The sequence below is a fragment of the Taudactylus pleione genome, unplaced genomic scaffold, assembly GCF_031769625.1.
Source record: "Taudactylus pleione unplaced genomic scaffold, aTauple2 ptg000217l, whole genome shotgun sequence".
In the NCBI taxonomy this organism is placed as follows: domain Eukaryota; kingdom Metazoa; phylum Chordata; class Amphibia; order Anura; family Myobatrachidae; genus Taudactylus; species Taudactylus pleione.
In genome coordinates, this window is record NW_028284619.1 from 5709987 (window position 1) to 5736481 (window position 26495).

General features: G+C 44.2%; 1 protein-coding gene across 2 annotated transcripts in view; it reads right to left on the reverse strand.

Moving 5' to 3' along the window:
- The window catches only part of LOC148517435 (protein FAM3C-like), a 121606-nt gene that overhangs the window by 92653 nt on the left and 2458 nt on the right, over nt 1–26495 (reverse strand). The window contains exon 1 of one of the 2 annotated variants that reach the window (XM_088478707.1): nt 18946–19124. The exons of the other annotated variant lie outside the window; for it this stretch is intronic. The gene's annotated coding sequence lies outside the window, so the exon portion shown is untranslated. Of the gene's footprint in view, nt 1–18945; nt 19125–26495 lie in introns of those variants that run through there. 2 annotated transcript variants of the gene reach the window in all.

The following is a 26495-nucleotide window of genomic DNA, read 5'->3' on the forward strand; positions in this document are numbered from 1 at the left end:
GTGCATACACACGGTACGATTAAAACAGACGACATGAATAATAACTATATCGTTCATATCGTGCATTTTTCAGTGCCCAATGACCTGCGATGCCCGGGCACGTATGGGTGATAACGATATCGTTCATCACCTGTGCATGCAGGCCAACCTGGTCAATATCGACCAGGTTACTATTGGGACCCGTGATCGTTGATTGCGGGTCGTTGGTGAATAGGTAGTGTGCTGGATGGTTGATATCGAACATCCAGCACACCTGGGAGATCCTTCAACGATATTGCTATAGTTGACGATCGTACCGTGTGTACGCACCATTATTCAGACCAAATTAAGCAGCAAGGCATTACCCAAATTAGGTAGATGAATGTCCAAAACAGTCCTTTCAGTGATAGTACACAGATGGTGAGCTGTAGAGGTCGTCCACTAGGTATCCCTATACTGCAGTGTGGTGTGGTACAGATGGAGAGTGTACGGTCCAGGAACAGGTTGGAAACTCAGTACTCCAAATAAGTCCAGTAAATGGTGGCATATATCAAGAATAATACCAAGGCTTCGGATAGCAAGGTCTAACGCGTTTCCCTGGGCAAGGTCAACCAGCTTCATATTTGGAGTATCGAGTGTCGCAGAACCGCTCACATAGGAGGCCATTCTGTAACTGTACCTGCTATAAGTCTGGTGCAGATTTCCATGTATGCTACCTTTAATTATTGCAAATCTGTGTTGAACATGAACTACTGTATGTATAGTAGGCTATTTTCTCCCCCGACACATGTTGTTCCCATATGCCCAATGAAGACAGTTAAGCAGAGGCGTCTACAGAAAGGAGGGGGCCCCCTCATCTCTCCCTGGCAGCCGGCCAGGTCACCGCAACAGTAAACTCTGGGCACTAGAGTGTGCCCAGAGTCTACTGCGCATGCACAGGCGATCTCCCTAGTGCGCATGCACACAACGCGGCGGCCATTTTTTAGATGTTTTGTCCAACGACACGGGACTTTGGATGGGTATTAAAAAATATGGGTGCAGTGTGGGCCCCTCCCCGCACCCAGGGGCACCGCACACCCTGCACCCATTATAAATACGCCCCTGCAGTTACGCTATTGCAATACATCGCTGGGAATACCATAAACGGTTTCATGGGGAGGAACGGCACACAGTGATTCTTAGCATTATTTCAGTACATACAATTTTCCATATATATTTGGATCTCCTAGTCAAAGCTCTGATGTGAGCAGCTGAAGCCCTTATTTCCGCAGCTGACCATGCTGTGTACAGGTGGGAGAGTTATCACATCGCATCTTTACTGCTATGGAATAATTTTATAACAATGAGCCTGATGAGATGTGTGCTAGTTCCGCCACTGCTGCATCTGTGTACTCGGCTGCTATGCGAAAATACGCAGCTGCAGGTAGATGTATTGAGACTCCCAGCTGCGAGTTTGCAAATCCAACCATCTGCGTACAAAGTCGCAGCATCTGTTCCAGATCATTCGGTTGTCGCAGTCCGGAGCAAGCCTATGGCACTGCAGAGTGGTTTATTTTCAAAAAAGAAATAAAAATGGCACATTTTGAAATCATCATTTGTTACTCATCACAGTCTTTGTGCAGGGATTAGTGCCAGAAATACAGTACATACTGTATCCTTGATTTGATCTAATTTGCCAGTCGCTGCTTATACTGTATAAGATACCTTCTTGTACATACTTTAGGATTACTACCAGGGAGAGTCTCATTGTCAGCGACCTTTTCTAAACCACAGGTTCTCTCGCTATTATCTATTTATATAGGTAATGACGTTTGTGAACTGTAACCACATCAAGGGCTCTATTTACTACAATCCGCATATTGAATGCGGATTGTAGTGTGATATTACCGAGTGAATTCGCATTGCGAATTCAGGCAATATCACAGGGATTTACTATAAATCCCTTGCAGGGACAGAGCTTGCGATAAACCCCTGTCCCTGCGGATCCCATCCGCACTCTAGTCGCGGTATTTTCGGAAAAAATACCGCGACAAAGAGCCCGCGCATGCGCCGACCCACCATCGCTGCTACCCCCACCGACGCTAAGCCCCGCCCCCCGTGATCGCGGACCCCCGCGACCCCCCCTCCCCCCACTTCATTACACTTACCTGCATCCTCCTGGCCTCCGGTGATCTTCTCCGGGCTTCCCGATCAGGTGATCTCCCATACTGCACTGGGGCCCGATCATCTGATGACCGGGCAGCAGTGCACTGTAGGAGACCAGCTGACCGGAGAGGAGCCATCACCGAAGGCCCGATCACCGGTCCCTGGATTCAGGTAAGTAAAAAAAAAAAATGTTTAAATTTTTTTTTTCTTTTTTTTACAGCAATCAGCTTGCGGTCTATTTAGACCACATAGCTGATTACTGGTACCGGCTCCCGCCTCTGCTCTCCCCGTTAGAGCAGAGTGGGAGCCCGGTAACCGGGGGAGACCCTGGATAACGCCACCTCCAGGTGGCGTTATTATCACAGGGCTTCCCCCAGTATTTTTTTACAATTTATTTTTAGTAACTATGGTCGGATCACATTTCCCATTACAGTTATGGGAAATGCGATCTGCTTTACTAAAAATAAGTGATACTTAGGGGTTGGAGTAGAATTTTACTAATTCTACTCCAATTGCCCTGTAATAACTACAGGTGAAACTAAAATAATGTGAAAAGGGTGTGAAAACACCCTTTTTCACTTTATTTTAGTAAAAATAATGTTAATAAATAGAGCCCCAAGCCTCTTAAGTTAACTGACTAATTTGCAACATATAAATAAAATATAATTGCTGATTGGTCACTGGGGTTCACTGTGAATTTTGCACATTATTATTAACCGTAAAGGAGGTGGGGTTGGAATATTACTGGACCAATCTTTACACAGGTCCCATCACTCACATTTAGATCATTTGAAGTACAGATTGAGTCTCCCGTATCCAAAATGCTTGGGACCAGGGGTATTTTGGATAACGGAATATTCTGTATTTTGGAATATTTGCATACCATAATGAGATATCCTGGGAATGGGACCCAAGTCTAAACACAAAATACATGTATGTTTTATATAGACCTTATACACAGCCTGCAGGTCATGCTATACAATATTTTCCATAATTTTGTGGCATAAACAAAGTTTGTGTACAGTACATACAGTACATGAAATTCATTTATGTTTCATATACACTTTAGACACACAGCCTGAAGGCAATTTCATTCAATACGTTTAATAATTTTGTGCCTTAAACAAAGCTTGTGTACATTGAACCATCAAAAAGCAAAAGTGTCACTGTGTCAGTCGTGGTAAAAACAAAACAAAAAAATCTGTATTTCGGAATATTTGGATATAGGAGACTCAACCTGTACATTCTATCAGGACTTTTACCCCTTTCTCTCGCCGCGTTGCTGCTATATATCACCCACCTGGGCCACCCCAACAATTCCTGGGACAATTTTCTGCCTGGCTCCCTCACTTCTTATCCTCTGACATCTCCACCATCATCATGGGTGATTCCAATATCCCTATTGACAGTCCTCAATCTCCTCATGCCTCCAGACTACTCTCTCTAACCTCCTCTCCCAATGGACTGGCTCCTCTACTCATTGGGAGGGCTACTGCCTTGAGCTTTTATTCACCAGACTATGCTCAGTTTCTGAATTTACTAACACTCCTTTCTCTCAGGGCCTGATTCACCACAGATCGCTCTTCTGCTTATACGCACGCACTGCAGTTGCTAATATCAGTGGTGATATGTATATGTGTGCGTTCACATTGCGATCACAGCGTGACATAAGGACGCACACTTCCCCTTACTCACATCCGTATAATAGGGCAACAAAGCGAAGCCATCGGTAACATCAGACCCATATGCAAACTTACACAAGCCCTGACCTTACTCAGGAATTGCTAACAGCCGCGCACGCTATCAGTGCTATGGCTGCTTATGGCCACGCAGTGGATAATTTATGCACGCCCCGGCAACGGCGATGAATGCACTGGCACACCTGCGTTTGCCCGACCACCCCCCGTCACCACCCACAAACGGCATTTCCTGTCAATCACTCTGCTCTGGGTGTGCGTAGCCTCTGCAAACGCAGTTCCCATCACAATTGCTAGTTTGCGCACATACACTGTGCACAACCTTATCACCTGCACGCTCTCCTCCGTCACTTCAAGGTCAGAGTCACTGAAGCCTACCAAAGATTAATGCTATTCATTTTCAGTAACTATCCACCTCTCTGCAACAACTATTTTCACCAATTTCTACATTTGCTTTTGCTGAGACTGCTGTAACACATCTAAACCAGACTCTAGAAATAACCTTCGATGAAGTGACTCCAGTTACCCATCACATCAACCATTGCCCTATGGCAGAGGTTCCCAAACGTTGTCCTCAAGGCTCCCCAACAGTTCTGGTTTTAGAGATATCCCTGGTTGAGCACAGGTGGTTAAATCAATTGACTGAGGTACTAAGTAAGTCACCTGTGCTCAACCATGGATATCTCTAAAACCAGGACTGTTGGGGAGCCTTGAGGACCGCGTTTAGGAACCTCTGACCTATGATGAGAGTCCATTTCGCTTTCCCTATTGTATGTTATATGTTTGTATTTTATTAAAACTGTGTTACACTATATGGAGTTTCTTTTCCATGTTAACTGTAATGGCAGGTGGAAGTTGGATAACAGAAAAGGGACAGGATGTACTAAGGTTGCAGTGAACATTTCGCCAGTCACCGCTACCTTACTGATCGCATATGCACTAACATATATGATTAGTATCACATAGGACAGCTCTTGCGATAAGAGCTGCCCTTTGCGAAGTGGGACCCCATCCTCTCCCAGCCCCGGGAACTTCCTGCTGGTGACTTGTGCAGGAAGCTCCGGGCTCCTCCTTCTCCCTGGTCTGGAAGATTAGGAGGAGGCGGCAGAGGACCCAGGACGAGCACGGGCCGACAAGCAGGACACTCAGGTAAGGTACATCCTGCCCAAGGAGAGGAGGAGTGACAGGTTTTATATATGGATAGACACTATTGTACCCCCTTATGCGAACATTGTCTACTCTTGCCGCTATATTGTTTTGGTACGAGTTCATCATTTAATACCTAGAGTATTACACACTTTAATGTGGCTATATTACACTATTGTTGTGTTTCTATTTTTTTTCTCTCTGGTAATTTGCAGAAAATGCTATATGAATAGGAAGCACGGATAACCAGACTGGGAACTTCCATTTGATTAAGCTTACAATTAGCGCCTGTGAACTTTATGGTGATCGTTGGTTATATGTGTTCTGATTATTGCAGGTATCTTCACAAAAACAGACTCTTACCACTATAATCCATTATGAATGCAGCTGCGAGGCTGATATTCCTAGCCAAATGTTCATCATCTGCTGATCCGCTTTGGCAGTCACTCCATTAGTTACCAGTTTTCTACCATATCCAATATAAAATACTTTTACTGACACATAAGGCTTATAACCAAACCACACCAACCTACATCTCTTCACTTATCTCAAAATATCTCCCAACCAGATATCTCCACTCTGCACAAGATCTGCATCTCTCATCCACACACATTATCTTCTCCCATTCACGGTTACAGCACTTTTTTGGGGTATCAGTGTGTTTTCAAAACAATAGTGGGAGCCGGGGAGGGTTGGCACAGTAAAGATGATGGATTCAATGTGATTTGCAATATCATGCCCCAAGGAGACTGATCTCCCTTTTGGGAGTCTGGGAGAACCCCCAAAAAGAAAGCAATTTGGGGTCCTCGCCGACAGGGAGTCTAAAGGAGAGCTGCACTGTGGTGACTGCAACATTTTTTTTCTCCTGGCAACTGTATAAAAATTGCATTTGGTTTAATAGAAGCATTGTATAACACAAAGGCATAGTAGTTTCATTTTTGTCTACTTCCAAAGAATATTGAGGTCCTCCTGATGGCTGATTTTAATCATAGAGGTATTACACTGAACGGTAAAGTTAGTGCTTTTTGCAAATGAAATAGATTTATACACAACTTCCATGTGCAAGTGGTAATAGAACATAACAGATTTATCTACCGAGAGCCCATAGCCAGACAGCCCAGGGTGATATGTGCACTCAGTGCTCCAGCTGCATTTAGTAGAAAGACCTGTTGTGCAGCACATAATAGAACAGAAACTGTTCTCTTCTTTTTTTTCCCCCTTTCTCTGACCTTTTGGAAAGGCAAAAACTATTTTTAAAACATTCAGCTAAAAAGGTTGAGGCTTTACGCTGCTTATTCATTCACAAAAACATTTATTTACTTTTTTGTCTTTTTATCCTCACATTTACATTAAGGGTGATGGATGAGATCATTATTGTCTCGCTCAAGACGCAGCACTTTCCTATGCTCAGCTCTTACACACAACTAAGGGCTTGATTCACTACTGTACGCAACTGCGATTACGCACGCAGCTGGCCGATTGTTGCGTTCTGCGCAAACATCGCAGTGTACGAGTTAGCTACTGTGATCGGGACTGCATTGACTATGCAGACCCATCGCAGAGTGATTGACAGGAAGTGCCGTTTGTGGGTGGTGATTGGGGGGGTGGTCAGGGAAACGCAGGTGTGCCAGTGCCAGCTCGCACGCCGTTGCAGGGGTGTGCATAAATTAGCCACTGTGATGGCATACGCAGTCTGAGGTCTCATAGCGTACGTGGTTGTTAGCAATTTCTGAGTAAGGTCAGAGCTTGTGCAAGTGTGCATGAGGCTGCAATGGTACTCGATTGTACCGATGGTTTCGCAGTAAAGTGGGCGTCCCTGTGTAGTGCTGCAACGGGATTGGGATCGCAATGGATTTGCATACTATCGCAGTTGAACTGCGTGCGTAATCGCAATTGCGTACGGTAGTGAATCAGGCCCTAAGAGGTTTATGTATCTATCAAGCCGTGAAAAGCATGGAGTAGTGGACCTGAAGAGAAGTTGCTCATAGCAACCAATCAGCTCCTACCTATTGTTTTATAGACTCTACTTGAAAAATGTTACTTCAAAGCTGTCCACACACCAGAGGAATGATGAATTGCTCTAGTGTTTTAGTATCCACTGCTGCTATTCGCAGCGACTTGGATGCTAAAGTAGTACTGTGCTTGATGAATAGAGCCCTGAGTCTATTGGGAGAATTGTGGGGTGTAAATAGATATTTGTAGGCACCATACCAAACGTTTGTAAGGTCCCTTATGAACCACCCAGTGGTGAAAAAATGTATTTAACACATGGAACTTTGACAGGGAAGATGAGGCCCTGCACCTACAGATGTGTCTACATAATCTTACCTCTGTGCGCTACAAGTCGGCTGTGACACTGTAACGTAGCATTTTGCATGCAGGTACACCCGCAGTTGCACACAGAATATAGGCATGCTGCATTTCATTATAATCAACAGGTGCATTTGAAGGTAAAAAGTTGCACGAAAAGACGCTGGGCGCTACAGAGTCACGCCACGGTATGGCATTACTAGTAGGGCTCGTTGACACCATCCAACTAGTTGATTGGTTAGAATGAAAATCTGGTAACGTATGGGAGTAACTGATGATCAGCAATTTGCTCCTAAATACCAGAAAACAGATGTAAATGGTCGTCAGACAAGTTTGTTAAATGTTTGATCTAAACAATTTGTTCAAATAACAGTTTTTGTCCATTTTCCGGCATTTGGGAGCAAATTGCCGATTGTCATTTGCTTTAATACCTTACCAGATTTTCAGTCCAACCAATCAACTAGTTGGATGGTTGGACAGAAAATTTTTACGTGTATACCCAGCCTTAGCTTTGAAGAAAAGGAAGGCCTGAAGAGCCTTAATGCATACAAGATATTTAAAATAAATAAATAAATACTATTGCAAGTGTTCTATTTATTTTTGATCCTTTTGCACCATATTTAAGAAATATTCTTAGACATTCAAGGTTTCCTGATTCATCTCATGGAAAACAGGTTAAAGACATAGATCTGTAGAAACAATGGATATTAGACCCCTGAATTTGCATTAGGGGTGAGCGGGTTCGGATTTCTGAAATCCGAACCCCCCCGATCCGAGGCCGATCCGAGTCAGGCTCGACTTTTCCCGCCTGACTCGGATCTGAAATCGAGGCAAAACGTCATCATCCCGCCTTCCGGGTCTCGCGGGTTTTGGATCCTATATAAGGTACCCGCGTCGGCGCCATTTCCTCACTCGGCTGTGGACAGTGAAGAGGGAGGGTGGGAGTTAGGGCTGGCTGGGCTGTGTACTGTAGTGTAGTGTTGTGCAGAGTAGTGTTGTGCTGTGCTGTGCTGCGCTGCTGTTGTCCATAGGGGCTGTGTCCACTACTTCAAAGTCCATAGGGGCTGGCTGTGTTGTGCTGTGCTGCTGTTGTCCATAGGGGCTGTGTCCACTACTTCAAAGTCCATAGGGGCTGGCTGTGTTGTGCTGTGCTGCTGTTGTCCATAGGGGCTGTGTCCACTACTTCAAAGTCCATAGGGGCTGGCTGGACTGTGTTGTGCAGTCAGTTCTCCATAGGGGCTGTGTCCACTCCAAAGTCCTGTGCAGTGTCCCAGTCCTAAAGGGGTGCTGTAGTGTTGTCCAGGGGGTGTTCTGTCCATCAGGGGTGCTCCCCCCAAGTGCTAAAAAAATATATATTTTTTCTGTGTTTGTGAATTGTGTGCGCAGTAGCCACACGTGCATCAACAAAGTAGTGCCAAGCGTGCGCCTGTGTCATAAGTAAAGGGCCGGCTGGTTTGACCCTTAAAGGGTGCTGTAACCCCCAAAGTACACTCCAAACCAAATAAAAAAATGTTTTCTGTGTTTGTGAATTGTGTGCACTGTGGCTGCACGTGCATCAACAAAGGAGCAGCGCCAAGCGTGCGCCTGTGTCCCATAAGTAAAGAGCCGGCTGGCTCATTTCTTAAAGGGTGGTGTAACCCACAAAGTGCACTACTCTCCAGCAAAAATAAAAAAATATTTTCTGTGTTTGTGTGCGCCTTAGCCGCACGTATATATCAATATAACATAAATGGAGGGCCAAACTTTCTCCGATAAAAATAAAATAGGGAAAGATCAAGAACCACTTCCTCCTAGTGCTGTTGCTGCTGCTGGGAGTTGTTCATCATCCCAGAGAGGAAGTAGGAACACCACTACTTTTACTAAACAATTGACCCTCCAACAATCCCTAGCGATGAGGATGAAGTACGACAGCAGTCATCCTGAAGCAAAACGTATAACTGAGGCCTTGACTGCTATGTTGGTGTTAGACGTGCGTCCGGTATCCGCCATTAGTGCAGTGGGATTTAGACAATTGATGGAGGTAGTGTGTCCCCGGTTCCAAATCCCGTCTAGATTCCACCTGCATCCTTAAAGCAGCAGCGACAAGCGTGCGTCTGTCTGTTAAAGGGTGGTGTAACCCTCAAAGTGCGCTCCACAAACAATAAAAAAATTCTTTTTTTTCTGTCTTTGTGAAATGTGTGGGCTGTAGCCGCACGTGCATCCTTAAAGCAGCAGCGACAAGCGTGCGTCTGTCTGTTAAAGGATTACATCGGTGACAGCATCCAAGTAGGCATGTCAGACAGTCCGTACCTGTACTGGCAGGAAAAAGAAGCAATTTGGAGGTCCCTGTACAAACTGGCTCTATTTTACCTGAGTTGCCCCCCCTCCAGTGTGTACTCCGAAAGAGTGTTTAGTGCAGCCGGGAACCTTGTCAGCGAAAGGCGTAGGAGGTTGCTTCCACAAAATGTGGAGAAGATGAAGTTCATAAATTGAATTATCAACTCTTCCAGGGAGACCAGCCTCCAGAACGTACAGAGGGACCTGTGGTTGTGGATTCCAGCGGGGACGAATTAATACTCTGTGAGGATCAGGATGTACACAACACTGAAGAGGGTGAGGAATCGGTGGATGAGGAGGATGAGGATGACATCTTGCCTCCGTAGAGCCAGTTTGTGCAGGGACAGATTAATTGCCAGCTTGTTTTGTGGGGGCCCAAACGAACCAATCATTTCAGCCACAGTCGTGTGGCAGACCCTGGCGCAGCACTTTCCTATGCTCAGCTCTTACACACAACTAAGGGCTTGATTCACTACTGTACGCAACTGCGATTACGCACGCAGCTGGCCGATTGTTGCGTTCTGCGCAAACATCGCAGTGTACGAGTTAGCTACTGTGATCGGGACTGCATTGACTATGCAGACCCATCGCAGAGTGATTGACAGGAAGTGCCGTTTGTGGGTGGTGATTGGGGGGGTGGTCAGGGAAACGCAGGTGTGCCAGTGCCAGCTCGCACGCCGTTGCAGGGGTGTGCATAAATTAGCCACTGTGATGGCATACGCAGTCTGAGGTCTCATAGCGTACGTGGTTGTTAGCAATTTCTGAGTAAGGTCAGAGCTTGTGCAAGTGTGCATGAGGCTGCAATGGTACTCGATTGTACCGATGGTTTCGCAGTAAAGTGGGCGTCCCTGTGTAGTGCTGCAACGGGATTGGGATCGCAATGGATTTGCATACTATCGCAGTTGAACTGCGTGCGTAATCGCAATTGCGTACGGTAGTGAATCAGGCCCTAAGAGGTTTATGTATCTATCAAGCCGTGAAAAGCATGGAGTAGTGGACCTGAAGAGAAGTTGCTCATAGCAACCAATCAGCTCCTACCTATTGTTTTATAGACTCTACTTGAAAAATGTTACTTCAAAGCTGTCCACACACCAGAGGAATGATGAATTGCTCTAGTGTTTTAGTATCCACTGCTGCTATTCGCAGCGACTTGGATGCTAAAGTAGTACTGTGCTTGATGAATAGAGCCCTGAGTCTATTGGGAGAATTGTGGGGTGTAAATAGATATTTGTAGGCACCATACCAAACGTTTGTAAGGTCCCTTATGAACCACCCAGTGGTGAAAAAATGTATTTAACACATGGAACTTTGACAGGGAAGATGAGGCCCTGCACCTACAGATGTGTCTACATAATCTTACCTCTGTGCGCTACAAGTCGGCTGTGACACTGTAACGTAGCATTTTGCATGCAGGTACACCCGCAGTTGCACACAGAATATAGGCATGCTGCATTTCATTATAATCAACAGGTGCATTTGAAGGTAAAAAGTTGCACGAAAAGACGCTGGGCGCTACAGAGTCACGCCACGGTATGGCATTACTAGTAGGGCTCGTTGACACCATCCAACTAGTTGATTGGTTAGAATGAAAATCTGGTAACGTATGGGAGTAACTGATGATCAGCAATTTGCTCCTAAATACCAGAAAACAGATGTAAATGGTCGTCAGACAAGTTTGTTAAATGTTTGATCTAAACAATTTGTTCAAATAACAGTTTTTGTCCATTTTCCGGCATTTGGGAGCAAATTGCCGATTGTCATTTGCTTTAATACCTTACCAGATTTTCAGTCCAACCAATCAACTAGTTGGATGGTTGGACAGAAAATTTTTACGTGTATACCCAGCCTTAGCTTTGAAGAAAAGGAAGGCCTGAAGAGCCTTAATGCATACAAGATATTTAAAATAAATAAATAAATACTATTGCAAGTGTTCTATTTATTTTTGATCCTTTTGCACCATATTTAAGAAATATTCTTAGACATTCAAGGTTTCCTGATTCATCTCATGGAAAACAGGTTAAAGACATAGATCTGTAGAAACAATGGATATTAGACCCCTGAATTTGCATTAGGGGTGAGCGGGTTCGGATTTCTGAAATCCGAACCCCCCCGATCCGAGGCCGATCCGAGTCAGGCTCGACTTTTCCCGCCTGACTCGGATCTGAAATCGAGGCAAAACGTCATCATCCCGCCTTCCGGGTCTCGCGGGTTTTGGATCCTATATAAGGTACCCGCGTCGGCGCCATTTCCTCACTCGGCTGTGGACAGTGAAGAGGGAGGGTGGGAGTTAGGGCTGGCTGGGCTGTGTACTGTAGTGTAGTGTTGTGCAGAGTAGTGTTGTGCTGTGCTGTGCTGCGCTGCTGTTGTCCATAGGGGCTGTGTCCACTACTTCAAAGTCCATAGGGGCTGGCTGTGTTGTGCTGTGCTGCTGTTGTCCATAGGGGCTGTGTCCACTACTTCAAAGTCCATAGGGGCTGGCTGTGTTGTGCTGTGCTGCTGTTGTCCATAGGGGCTGTGTCCACTACTTCAAAGTCCATAGGGGCTGGCTGGACTGTGTTGTGCAGTCAGTTCTCCATAGGGGCTGTGTCCACTCCAAAGTCCTGTGCAGTGTCCCAGTCCTAAAGGGGTGCTGTAGTGTTGTCCAGGGGGTGTTCTGTCCATCAGGGGTGCTCCCCCCAAGTGCTAAAAAAATATATATTTTTTCTGTGTTTGTGAATTGTGTGCGCAGTAGCCACACGTGCATCAACAAAGTAGTGCCAAGCGTGCGCCTGTGTCATAAGTAAAGGGCCGGCTGGTTTGACCCTTAAAGGGTGCTGTAACCCCCAAAGTACACTCCAAACCAAATAAAAAAATGTTTTCTGTGTTTGTGAATTGTGTGCACTGTGGCTGCACGTGCATCAACAAAGGAGCAGCGCCAAGCGTGCGCCTGTGTCCCATAAGTAAAGAGCCGGCTGGCTCATTTCTTAAAGGGTGGTGTAACCCACAAAGTGCACTACTCTCCAGCAAAAATAAAAAAATATTTTCTGTGTTTGTGTGCGCCTTAGCCGCACGTATATATCAATATAACATAAATGGAGGGCCAAACTTTCTCCGATAAAAATAAAATAGGGAAAGATCAAGAACCACTTCCTCCTAGTGCTGTTGCTGCTGCTGGGAGTTGTTCATCATCCCAGAGAGGAAGTAGGAACACCACTACTTTTACTAAACAATTGACCCTCCAACAATCCCTAGCGATGAGGATGAAGTACGACAGCAGTCATCCTGAAGCAAAACGTATAACTGAGGCCTTGACTGCTATGTTGGTGTTAGACGTGCGTCCGGTATCCGCCATTAGTGCAGTGGGATTTAGACAATTGATGGAGGTAGTGTGTCCCCGGTTCCAAATCCCGTCTAGATTCCACCTGCATCCTTAAAGCAGCAGCGACAAGCGTGCGTCTGTCTGTTAAAGGGTGGTGTAACCCTCAAAGTGCGCTCCACAAACAATAAAAAAATTCTTTTTTTTCTGTCTTTGTGAAATGTGTGGGCTGTAGCCGCACGTGCATCCTTAAAGCAGCAGCGACAAGCGTGCGTCTGTCTGTTAAAGGATTACATCGGTGACAGCATCCAAGTAGGCATGTCAGACAGTCCGTACCTGTACTGGCAGGAAAAAGAAGCAATTTGGAGGTCCCTGTACAAACTGGCTCTATTTTACCTGAGTTGCCCCCCCTCCAGTGTGTACTCCGAAAGAGTGTTTAGTGCAGCCGGGAACCTTGTCAGCGAAAGGCGTAGGAGGTTGCTTCCACAAAATGTGGAGAAGATGAAGTTCATAAATTGAATTATCAACTCTTCCAGGGAGACCAGCCTCCAGAACGTACAGAGGGACCTGTGGTTGTGGATTCCAGCGGGGACGAATTAATACTCTGTGAGGATCAGGATGTACACAACACTGAAGAGGGTGAGGAATCGGTGGATGAGGAGGATGAGGATGACATCTTGCCTCCGTAGAGCCAGTTTGTGCAGGGACAGATTAATTGCCAGCTTGTTTTGTGGGGGCCCAAACGAACCAATCATTTCAGCCACAGTCGTGTGGCAGACCCTGGCGCTGAAATGTTTGGTTTGTTAAAGTGTGCATGTCCTGTTTATACAACATAAGGGTGGGTGGGAGGGCCCAAGGACAATTCCATCTTGCACCTCTTTTTTTTCTTTGAATTATGTACTGTTTGGGGCCTAGTTTTTCAAACTGCCATCCTGTCTGCCACTGCAGTGTCACTCCTAGATGGACCACGTGTTTGTGCCGCCCACTCGTATCTCTTAGCATAGTCATCCAGCTACCTCGGTGCAACCTTTTGGATATAAAAACACTATTGTGAGGTGTGAGGTGTTCAGAATAGACTCGAAATGAGTGGAAATTAAGGTTATTGAGGTTAATAATAGCATAGGAGCAGAAAAACACACAAATTCTGTGATTTTAGCTGTTTTTATGCTTTTTTTAAAAAGAATACTGATCTAAAACACAAAACCCAGAACCCAAAACACGGAAGGGTGGTTTTGTCAAAACCAATCCAGATCCAAAACACGAAGAAAGATCCAGATCGAAAAAACAAAACCCCCTAATTTGCATATAGCAAATTTTACTAAGCTCTCGGTGACAGGTTCTTTTTAAAAAAAAAAAAAAAAAAAAACAGAAGTGTTGTTCAGTAGAAGATAAGCCTGGAGGAAATGGGAAAGTTTCAAGTCCTGAAGGTAAAGGTCACATTAGGGTGCGTAGACACCTGTATGATTTGTAATTGAACCGATTTTACATCCAATTTCCATTGAGGCCAGAACATACGATACAAAGCGTACACACTGTCCAATACCGCATACGACCGAACGATATATTGTAAATATTTGTTGCCTCAGAGACCATGAATGATGAAATTATGACATTGATCATATTATATTATTATTAGGACTTCAATGCAACATACATCACATTGCACATTTATTACGCCCTTCACTAAAGCCTTGGGCACAGCCCAATGCAGCTATTTTCCCAAGGGCTCCGTTGTCTATTTCACAGTCCCAGTCGAAAGCATGTGAGGTGAGGTCAGGGAGGGGGCAGGGTGCTGCCGTGTACGCCAAGTAGAGGACATGAGCAGAATCTCTCTATCAACAAAAACTCATGATCTTTCCTCATAAACCTCACAGTACATCGCCTAGTGTAGATAAGCATGCAAATACATTGGTGTGATGCCCCACAATCAATTACTTGCCCACCCCAATGCTGCTGAGTACTGCAGGGTTCACAGTAGCCAGCTTCTGACTGGGCAGTGTCCTGCCTACACTATTATGAAGCAGCAGTTCTTTCTATCAGTCTGTTTTTTTGCCATCAATAGCTGTGAGGCAGCACTTCGCTCCACTCCATCGGCTCCGCGGCGCCATTTTCCAGGCGTTTTTACAGCACTGACACCGGCGCTGACGTGGGACTCCTGAGACGTAGGACATGGGTGCAAGGTGTGCAGTGCGGGGCCCCCCTGGACCCAGGGGTCCGTGTACACCGCACACCTTGCACCCATTATAAATACGCCCCTGCTGACAAGCATGCGCACATTAAAGGACTCTGATAGGCTGCATTAAGCTGCCAATGTACAAGGATAAAAACCTCGCCTAGCTGCACAGGTTTTGCCGAGGCTCTGACAGGAGCTCCAGAATGATGAATTGTGGAGTAATAAAAATATGTATTGCATAGATAAGCGATGATGCTGATGATCAATTTGTACATCTGTTTAATAAATAACCCCCGCAAATAAATAACCCCACACCGCACACCCTGCACCCAGATTTTGTAAAACTTACCTCTCTGAAGTCCCACGTCGGGTGTCGCAGCCCTGCACAAAACACCTGGAAAATGGCCACCGCGGCCATTTTCCGGCCTTCTGTGCATGCGCAGTGGCGAAATCACCGTGGAAATGGCGGCGGTGCATGCGCAGTAGACTCTGGGCACACACTAATGCCCAGAGTCTACTGCTGCAGCCAGAGCGGAGGGGGTCCCCGACAGGGAATGCACACGGGCCCCCTCCTCTTAACATGCCCCTGCAGGCAGTGTTAGTCAAGAGGTTTAATTATCACTGTCATAATTCTTAATAGGAATTAAAGGGGTGTCTACAGTTATTATCTTGACATCAGTACATAGAGTGATTGCCTGCTGTGGCAAGCTTCTTAAAGGAAGTGCTTCCACCATCTTATATTAAAGTAATTCCAATGGCATATCTATAACAGGTGTAGGGTATGCAATGCACACAGGCCCCTAGGTGAAGGGGGGCCACACCCCACCCATGTTCTTCAATACTTACCCCCCTGGAGTCCCACGCCGGCAGCGCTGTGCAGATCTCCAGGAAGATGGCACGGCATCCATTTTACTAGCAATCTGCGCAGTAGGAAAATGGCCAGTTTACGCTTCCAGTTATTGAGGTGTGGGCCCGGACAGAGACTGCACATGCACCCCTCCTCTCTAAATACGCCCCAGGGTCATTTCTTTGTAACAGATGCAATATTTGGAGAGCTTAATTTAGTTCAGGGGGTAAATTTAATAAAGCTTCTAAAATAGACAAACAGTAGTGTTGCCCATAGCAACCAATCAGATTCGGTCTATCATTTCTAGAAAATTATAGAATGTGAATTACTGAATGTGATACAGTAGGTTGCTATAAGAAAAACCACCACTTGTCTGCTTTAGAAGCTTTAGTAAACCTACCCCAAGGTGTCACTACATTTCATTTCAATGTTGGAACTATGGATGAAAGAAAGTAAAGCAAAGTTATTTATCATTTAATTCCTTTCATTTGTTTTTGTAACCGTTGCAAAACTTTATAAAATGAACCATTACTGAACAGCGTAAATGTCTGAACCAATTTATGTCCTGTGATATTTTTTAAAATAACTTCCAGAAATGAAAAAAATCACAGGCCACAGTCTAACAAGTAAAAAGTTGCTTGGTTTAAATCTCCACTGTTTACTCCAGTACCGTTTCTGTTGTGGGTGAACCTTGCCTAAAGGGGGGGTCGTGCAGGGCACATGCCATGGGCGCACTCGCACCCAGTGGCAGGAGGGACGGGGCGTCGCTGGCCGCCAAGATCAGTGTGTTCCACAGCACTAAACAGTAAAACAGAGTCAGACAGATTTTTATTGGCTGTTGCACCCAGGCCAGTGCTCACTCATTAGCTCCGCCTTCCAGAACCCGCAGTTGGTGAAGGGAGAGACGTCATAGTGCCAAGCGGGAGAAGTGGACGGCAGCGGGCGCAGGAGCGGGGATTCAGCTAAGTATAGTTTTGTGTTCTGTGTGTTTTATGTGCAAGGGGCACTACTACTGGGGGCACTACTGGGCACTGCATGAACAGCACAACTGGGGCACTGCATAAGGGCACTACTACAGGGGGCACTGCATAAAGGGCACTACTTTTGGGGACACTACTACTGGGGGCACTACATGAGAGGCACTACTGGGTAAGTATAGTTTTGTGTGTTTATGTGTAAGGAGCACTACTACTGGGCCAAGCATGAACAGCACAACTGGGGCACTGCATAAGGGCACTACTACAGGGGGCATTGCATAAAGGGCACTACTTTTGGGGGCACTGTATAAGTGCACTACTACTGGGGGCACTGCATAAGGGGCACTACTACTGGGAGCATTAACGTGCACATGGAATGCAAACAAACTGGCATGTCATGTTGACACGCCCCCATTTTTCAGTGGCCACACCCATGCACACAGTTTTGGGGGGCGCCATTTTTCATCTTGCCCTGGGTGCCAAAGGCCCTAGTTGTGCCACTGCAATAGACACCCCTAATTTGTTAAAAGGCCACTGGGTCTTAGGGCTATTACATGGCTGCTATCTGAAGCCCTTATTACATTGCCTAGTACTACTGTACATCAGTGGCCCAGATTTTTAAACACAGTAACACAGGCAAATGTCTAGTAAGCACCAATTGGAAATGCATAGATGGCCACTCTCTTCAACTGCTGCTGAGTAAAATTTGCCTTCTGACCTCAATGGAAAAATTCCCAGCATCTCTCAATGATAAATTTCACAAATGCACCCAGATGTGGCGCTTATTGTACCTTTCCAATGTACTATGCATTGCGGAAAGACTTTTAGAGCATAAACTTGATTATTGAAGTTATGTTTTGAAAAAATATCTTATTGTAACATCTGCACATTACTTTACTATGATGTCATAAAACTTTGATATTACCTACATGACATTGTTTTTACCGAATGTTTGCCACAATTTAGTAGTATATTCTTATTGATTTATACCAAAACAGCCAGAATGAGGAAATTAGTTTTTGCAGCATATAAGGTTTCTGAATATAAACTCTGAATTGGCACTGCACTATACCTATAGTCTCTTCATTTGTTCTCAACCATTACATCCCCATCTCACTTCTTCCCCCACCTATTCCAATATTGTGCCATAGGAGATAATACCACAGATGTAATTGTCCAGTACTTAATCCCAAACAAAGACCTTCAACGCAATCGCAGACCTCAAATGTGAAAGGCAAAAGTCGGTCACAAACTTTAAACCGCAAAATGAAATTGTAATCTATTTATTATTATACTTTGAATATGTTCATTACCATTGAACCAGCCGTCAAATCATCAGCATCTCTAGGATCGGCCCTTATAGCAGGAACAAACTTACAGTAAGGGGAGATTTATCAAATCTCAGAGATAAAAGTGAAGTTGCCCATAGCAACCAACCAGCTTCTAGCTATCACTTTACAGGCTGTGTTAGAATGACAGAAGCTCATTGGTCGCTAGGAGCAACTTCTTCACTTTATCGCTCTTTCCAAGATTTGATCAATCTCCCTCCTATGCTGTAAATAATCTTACAGCGTATCACCGGTGTACATATGGAATAGCCTAAAACAACCGATGTAATCTGAGCTGAATTAACATTAAAAGAAACACCACTTGAATAAGTTAATTAACCTCTTCCACTCCCTTTTTGTAATTGTGTTTAAGAGGAAAAAATGTTAGTGAAATATTATTAAAGGAGACACAATGTGACAAAGTTCATCACTGGCTACACGGTACTATAAACATGTAAATGTCTTTGGGCAATAAAACTTTACTGTCTATTTGGTTAAGCTATCTATGCACAATAATAAAGTATTTGTGTTGTGTAACATTAACTTTTTCATGACCACAAGTTCCATGTGCTGCCACGTACAGTATAACAAGACCTCTAAATAGATGAATTAAGACTTTAGTCCTTGCAGATTTAAACAATTTGTGGGCAATATGTATGGAAAGTGAGAATTTGCAGAGAGGCCAGCTTCATTTTTTGGAGATCTTATAGAAGTTGGAAAATAATGACTTACTTGGAAAAGTGGTCGGTCTCTCTGGATCAGTGGCGTATGAGGTCCAGTTTATGGTAAGGGTATCCTGGCAGTGGTGGTGTCACTATCTGGAGAACAATCCCTGTGTGATAGCCTTTGCTGAAGCAGCACATGAAACTTTCTGAAGGGAGGAGATTAGGGTCATAAACTGTAAATTCATGCAGTGCGTTGCTATTCTAAAGGTTGGTTCATGTTCTTGGTAACACGCCCGACTTTGTAAGACCGGCTACGTCAGTTTCCACCCAGTGCAGACACCTGTCAAAACACAGGTTTGCAATTGGTGCACGGACAAATCCATTATGCATGTTCACCTGCAGAACTAGATTTGACACCTGTAATTGTTTTGCTCTGTGGGGAGCAGCCTAACAGCAGTTAATACGTTCAGGAGATGACTGTTAGAATGTTGGTATATGCACTGGGCTGCTGTACAGTTTCTGACAAGCTCATAGTTTTCACTGCTTGCAAGTAAGGTGGCAAAGTAGTCATTTTAAAAGCATATGAAGGAAAGGTGAAATGCAAGTAGTTTTCTGCACTGCTCCTGAAGGGATGTAGTGGACCGCAGCCATCCCGACAGTAAGTATTAGGGTTAAGGAGAGGATTAGGCTGCTGGGGGGTTGAGTTAGGGTTAAGATGTTGGGGAGGTAGGTTAGAGTTAGGCTGCGGGAAAAGTGGGTTAGGGTTAGGCTACTTACCTTTGGGCAAGTGGATTCTGACTATGGAGATGCCACTGTCTGTATTCTGACTGCTGCCATCCCGACCGCCGGGATCCCGTACCCAACCCCTCATGAACTACCCAGTTAATTAAGTATGGCAGAATTTATAAAAGGATGTTCTTGTCCCTGGGGCACTGCATTAGAGACACTACTGGGTAATTATAGTTTTGTGTTCTGTGTTTTATGCATAAGGGGCACTACTACTGAGGGCAGTGCATAAGGGGCACTACTACTGAGGGCAGTACATAAGGGGCACTACTGGGTAAGTATAGTTTTGTGTTCTGTGTGTTTTATGCATAAGGGGCACTACTACTGAAGGCAGTGCATTAGAGACACTACTGGGTAATTATAGTTTTGTGTTCTGTGTGTTTTATGCATAAGGGGCACTACTACTGAGGGCAGTGCATAAGGGGCACTACTATTGGGGGCAGTGCATGAGAGACACTACTGGGTAAGTATAGTTTTGTGTTCTGTGTGTTTTAGGCATAAGGGGCACTACTACTGAGGGCAGTGCATAAGGGCACTACTATTTGGGGCACTACTTTGTAAGTATAGCTTTGTGTTCTGTGTGTTTTATGCATAAGGAGCACTACTACTGAGGGCAGTACATAAGGGGCACTACTTTGTAAGTATAGCTTTGTGTTCTGTGAGTTTTATGCATAAGGAGCACTACTACTGAGGGCAGTACATAAGGGGCACTACTGGGTAAGTATAGTTTTGTGTTCTGTGTGTTTTATGCATAAGGGGCACTGCTACTGAAGGCAGTGCATAAGGGCACTACTGGATAAGTATAGTTGTGTGTTCTGTGTGTTTTATGCATAAGGGCACTACTATTTGGGGCACTGCATAAGGGGCACTACTGGGTAAGTATAGCTTTGTGTTCTGTGTTTTATGCATAAGGGGCACTGCATGAAAGACACTACTGTGTAAGTATAGTTTTGTGTTCTGTGTGTTTTATGCAAAGGGGCACTACTATTGGGGGCAGTGCATAAGGGGCACTACTATTGGGGGCACTGCATGAGAGACACTACTGGGTAAGTATAGTTTTGTGCTCTGTTTTATGCATAAGGGGCACTACTATTGGGGACACTGCATAAGGGGCACTACTATTGGGGGCACTGCATGAGAGACACTACTGGGTAAGTATAGCTTTGTGTTCTGTGTGTTTTATGCATAAGGGGCACTACTATTGGGGACACTGCATAAGGGGCACTACTATTGGGGGCACTGCATGAGAGACACTAGTGGGTAAGTATAGTTTTGTGTTCTGTGTGTTTTATGCATAAGGGGCACTACTATTGGGGACACTGCATAAGGGGCACTAATATTGGGGGCACTGCATGAGAGACACTAGTGGGTAAGTATAGTTTTGTGTTCTGTGTGTTTTATGCATAAGGGGCACTACTATTGGGGACACTGCATAAGGGGCACTAATATTGGGAGCACTGCATGAGAGACACAGTAGTGGTTAAGTATAGTTTTGTGTTCTGTGTGTTTTACGCATAAGGGACACTACTATTGGGGACACTGCATAAGGGGCACTACTGGGTAAGTATAGTTTTGTGTTCTGTGTGTTTTATCCATAAGGGGCACTGCATAAAGGACACTACTACAGGGAGCATTGCATAAAGGGCACTACTTCTGGGAGTATTGCATAAGGGGCATTGCTACTCTGCATACGGAATGGAATGTTCCCAGAGTGACGAGAAACTGGAATGTCATGTTGACACGCCACCATTATTCAGTGGCTACACCCATGCACACACAGTTTTTGGGGGGTGGGTGCCATTTCTCATCTTGCACTGGGTGGCAAAGACCCTAGTTATGCCACTGCAATAGACACCCCTAATTTGTTAAAAGGCCACTGGGTCTTAGGGCTATTACATTGCTGCTATCTGAAGCAGTTATTACATTGCTTAATACTTTTTAAACACAGTAACACAGGCAAATGTCTAGTAACCACCCATGGGAAATGCATAGATGGCCACTCTTTTCAACTGCTGCTGGGTAAAATTTGCCTTCTGACCTCAATGGAAAAATTCACAGCATCTCTCAATGATAAATTTCACAAACGCACCCAGATGTGGTGCTCATGGTACCTTTCCAAATTACTACGCATTGTTGAAAGACTTTTAGAGCTTAAACTTGATGATTATTGAAGTTTTTAGGTTTTGAAAAATATCTGCTATTGTAACATCTGCACATTATTTTACTATGATGTCATAAAACTTTTGATATTACCTACATGACATTGTTTGTACCGAATGTTTGCCCCAATTTAGTAGTAAATTCTTATTGATTATACAAAAAAAAAAACAGAATGAAGAAATTAGTTTTTGCACCATTTAAGGTTTTCTTTAATCAGCCGAATATAAACTCTGAATTGGCAGTGCACTATACCTATAGTCTTTTCATATGTTAGGCTGCGGGTGGATTTAAGTTAGGGTTAAGATGTTGGGTAGGTAGGTTAGGATTAGGCTGCTGGAAAAGTGGGTTAGGGTTAGGCTACTTAACTTTGGGCATCAGGATTCTGGCTATGGAGATGCCACTGTCTGTATTCTGACTGCTGCCATCCCGACCGCCGGGATTCCGTACCCAACCTCTCCTGATCTACCCAGTCAATTAACTATGGCAGAATTTAGAAACGGATGTTCTGGTCACTGAATTCAGCTATAGTAAATAGGGGATATTAGTTGCAGAGCAAACAGCAGAGATACGAGGAGGTTATGTTGTAAGGTCTGCAGTGAAGCTGGCCACACACTAGACCAACTTACATCCAACCATCCAACTAGTTGATTGGTTGGAATGAAAATCTGGTAAGGTAGGAAAGCAAATGACAATCAACAATTTGCTCCCAAATGCCGGAAAGTGGACAAAAACTGTTGTTTGAACAAATTGTTTAGATCAACCATTTAACAAACTTTTCTGAACATTAATTTTCATCTGTTTTCTGGCATTTAGGAGCAAATTGCTGATCATTTACTCCCATACGTTACCAGATTTTCATTCCAACCAATCAACTAGTTGGCTGGTTGGATGAAAGTTGGTCTAGTGTGTGGCCAGTTTAACTATGCAAATAATACTTTTCTCTTCTCTACCAATAAATCCAGGAGACTCCGAAATTAGGGGAACCTCTACAGAACTCCCCAGAGCAGAGGTTCTTAACCATCCGTCAATACAGTCCACGTTTTAAGGAGATCCATGCTTGAGCACAGATGACTTAATTAGTACCAGAAGCTGGCCACACATCTAAAGATTATCTGTCCAACCAGCCAACTAGTTGATTGGTTGTTATGAAAATCTGGTAAGGTATGAAAGCAAATGACAATCAGCAATTTGCTCCCAAACACTGGAAAACGGACCATAACTGTTGTTTGAACAAATTGTTTAGATCAAACATTTAACAAACTTTTCTGAACGTCCATTTTCATCTGTTTTCTGGCATTTAGGAGCAATTGCTGATCATCAGTTACTCCCATACGTTACCAGATTTTCATTCCAATCAATCAACTAGTTGGCTGGTTGGATGCAAGTTGGTCTATTGTGTGGCCAGCTTTAGTCTAGGGGTAGCCAACCCTGGTCCTCATGAGCTACCAACAGTGCATATTTTCCAGGTCTCCTCACAGAATCACAAGTGATATAATTAGTTTCACCTGTGGATCTTTTCAAATGTGCTAGTGAGTAATGAATACACCTGTGCACCAGCTAGGTGATCTGGAAAACGTCAACTGTTGGTTGCTCTCGAGGACAGAGGTTGGCTACCCTTGCCTTAGTCTATTTGATTTAACCATCTGGACTCAAGCATGAAGTCCTTAAAACCTGTACTGTAATGGCAGAGTTTGGGAATCTCTGCCCTAGAGAATAAACTAGGCTGCCAGACCTACCTACTTCCCCAGAGAAGGACACATCTGTACATTATAAAGTACTCAATAATAGAATTAAAAATAAATGATTCACAACACAACAATGGAAAAAGTTTAGAATGTCTGTATAATGCTTCTAAACCGGGCAGATCTGAAAATTAAATATTACAATTACAGAGTTAATCTACTGAGAACTACACCCGGAAGATTTTCTATTTAATGTCACCTTGCACAATAAACCTTTTCTTAAACGTTTTCTCTGGGTTTTGATAATTTCCTTATTATGAGTGGTGATAATGTGTACATATCAGGAAGATGTTATATATTTACGGACAAATAATAAACGGAGTTAGTCCTTAACACCAGTCAGATAATGTATTGATGCTTGCCTACACAGATTGCTTTACTTTTGTGTTTTCCCCCATTTAACCATGCATTGGACTTTGCTATAAGAGTGAAAGGTAGATTAAGGGCTGACTCGAACTCACACTTGGGGGCCTATTTATCAAGCTTTTTTTTTTTTTTTTTTTACAAAACTTTAGAAACTGCTGTTTCTGCATAATTTTATGGTTTCCTGCTATGTACCAATAGCACAATGCAGCAGAAGGCTATTTAGCGCTGCAGATCACAGTCCCCATTATCATCAATGGGGACTACGATCTGACTCCTAATGTACCAAACTCCAAAAAGTCAAGCTTTTTAGAAGTTTGACCCCGTTCGTATACACCAGACCTGGCCAACCTGTGGGTCTCCAGCTGTTGTAAAACTACAATTCTCAGCATGCCCTGCCACAGTTTTGCTATTAGGGAATGCTAAAACTCTGGCAAGGCATGCTGGAGAGCCACAGGTTGGCCAGGCCTAGTATACACCAGCTTAAGGAGGTGTAAGCCACTTTGAGCCTATGGAGGCTTACAAGCAGATGAGAGATCTTCCGATCTCCCTCCTGCGCCCTGCGAAGTAGACCGACACTGTGCACATGCCCGGCATCTCTGGTACAATGTGGGTGGCTTTTCTCTGCGCCTGCGAGGTGGCTAAGACAAAGGAGCGTCTCAGTCATGCCATATGGCGTACGGATGCCCAGTGAGTACACATCCGTGTTTCATGATGGCTGTAAACTATCCGACTTCAGCTGCTATAAAAGTCATATTTGTTCAATCTTCCAATAATTGGTAATTTGAATAAAAAATAAACACAGCTACAGTATGTGTAATGGTGAACCTCATGCCTTCAGACTGGATTTTTCTATGGCACGTTGACCTCCAATAAATCTACTGGGAACAGTTACATAAAATACAATAAAGATAAGAAGCAGCATCAAGTACAGACAAAAAAGCGAGTTTCTCCCCGATGTCAGAGTTAATGTACTATAGAAAGGTATTTATCAAGGCGTAGTTATGTATTAACTGTCAAGCCTGGGAGACCTGTGTAGCTTTTGCTGAAACAGGACATCACTATCAGTTATCTGTACCCATTAGAGTTTTATAAAAAGGTGTATATGGCACCGTAATCATTCTACACCAGTTGGACTATTCTGTGTTATTGTACCAATTTATGTTACAAGGAGCCTAGTAGTTCCACAGCAGCTGGAGTGTCACATGTTGCTTACCCCCGAGTTAATCCATCAAAGAAAATCCAGAATCTGTGACATGGTTGCGGAATCATTGTCCAATAGCTTAGGTTTGGACCACACAATAAAATTACGCTATATAGTAAACAGAGGGGAAAAAAAATATTGTCTGGCGTTAAGAAATACCTAAATTACTATGTGTGGTGTTTTAATAATGACTGCTCAATCTCCATGCACTCAAAGACATGTCATTGGAATGCAGAAGGACAGACTAAGGCTGTTCTAGGAACACTCCCCAATCCACTGCAAAACCTAAACCCATGAAATGCAGAATAGCAATACACAAGCTGGTGAGCGGGGGTTGCCCAGCAAGCTAAACAATGCCCGACACCCCTGATCTCCCCATTCCAACAGAGAGTTGTGCTTCTCTGAAATACTGGCAAGAGAACGATGAAGGAAAACGTTTATACCTAATTCTGTTACATATTAGGAGCTTTATCTCTATCGACTGCAGTTTTGCAAAAACAGAAAATATCCAGCAAATGAAGGGTGGCTAAATGAATCTCTGCTTGCGGGTCTGCCAACCATGGGTCAACTCTATGGCTCTCCTGGAGACTTACGTCTGGATAAAAAACAAAATTGCATCCAGTGACAATTCTCAAATAAATCGCTTTGTGCAGCACTTTAAAAAACACTTTATTAAATGTCTACTGCATTTCCTCTTCCGTATTCTTATGAAGGGTCTGTGCCCATACTCCAAGCGAACTAGAGACTAAAGCTACTGTAGAGCAACACTGGACTTTAGTATGGTTCTTGAAGAAAGATGTTTCTTGAAGCAGCTTTAATTGTGCTGTCCAAAGGGTCCTTTATTGGACATCCATCTTGTAATGCAGGGGTAAGCAATAGGTGGCCCTCCAGCTGCTGTTGAACTGCACACCCAGCATGCCCTGCAACAGTTTTAGCATACCCCGATAGCAAAACTGTGCCAAAGCGAGCTAGGATGTGTAGTCCCCACAACAGCTGGAGCCACTTATTGTCCTCTCCTATTCTAATGGGACAGCTGTCTTTGGAGACAGGCTGTGCACGGCTGCATCAATTTTAGGTACAGACCATTTAGAAGAGAATCCTTATCCTGAAGTGAAGACATACAGTTAATTATTTTAAGATTAAATGGATGCCTGTACATATATTCTGATTCTAATGAGATATTTAATAATCCAGTATACTAGAAGCACACTGCCTTTTATTTGATAGTCACAGAGCGAAGCTTTGATAGACAGTGGTGCTGGCTCATTCAGCAGGTAGCCCCCCAGCTGTATGGATGATGAACAATCATGTTTAATAAGAGAAGCCACTGGCACTTGAGGGACCAGGCTGTACCTCATCTAT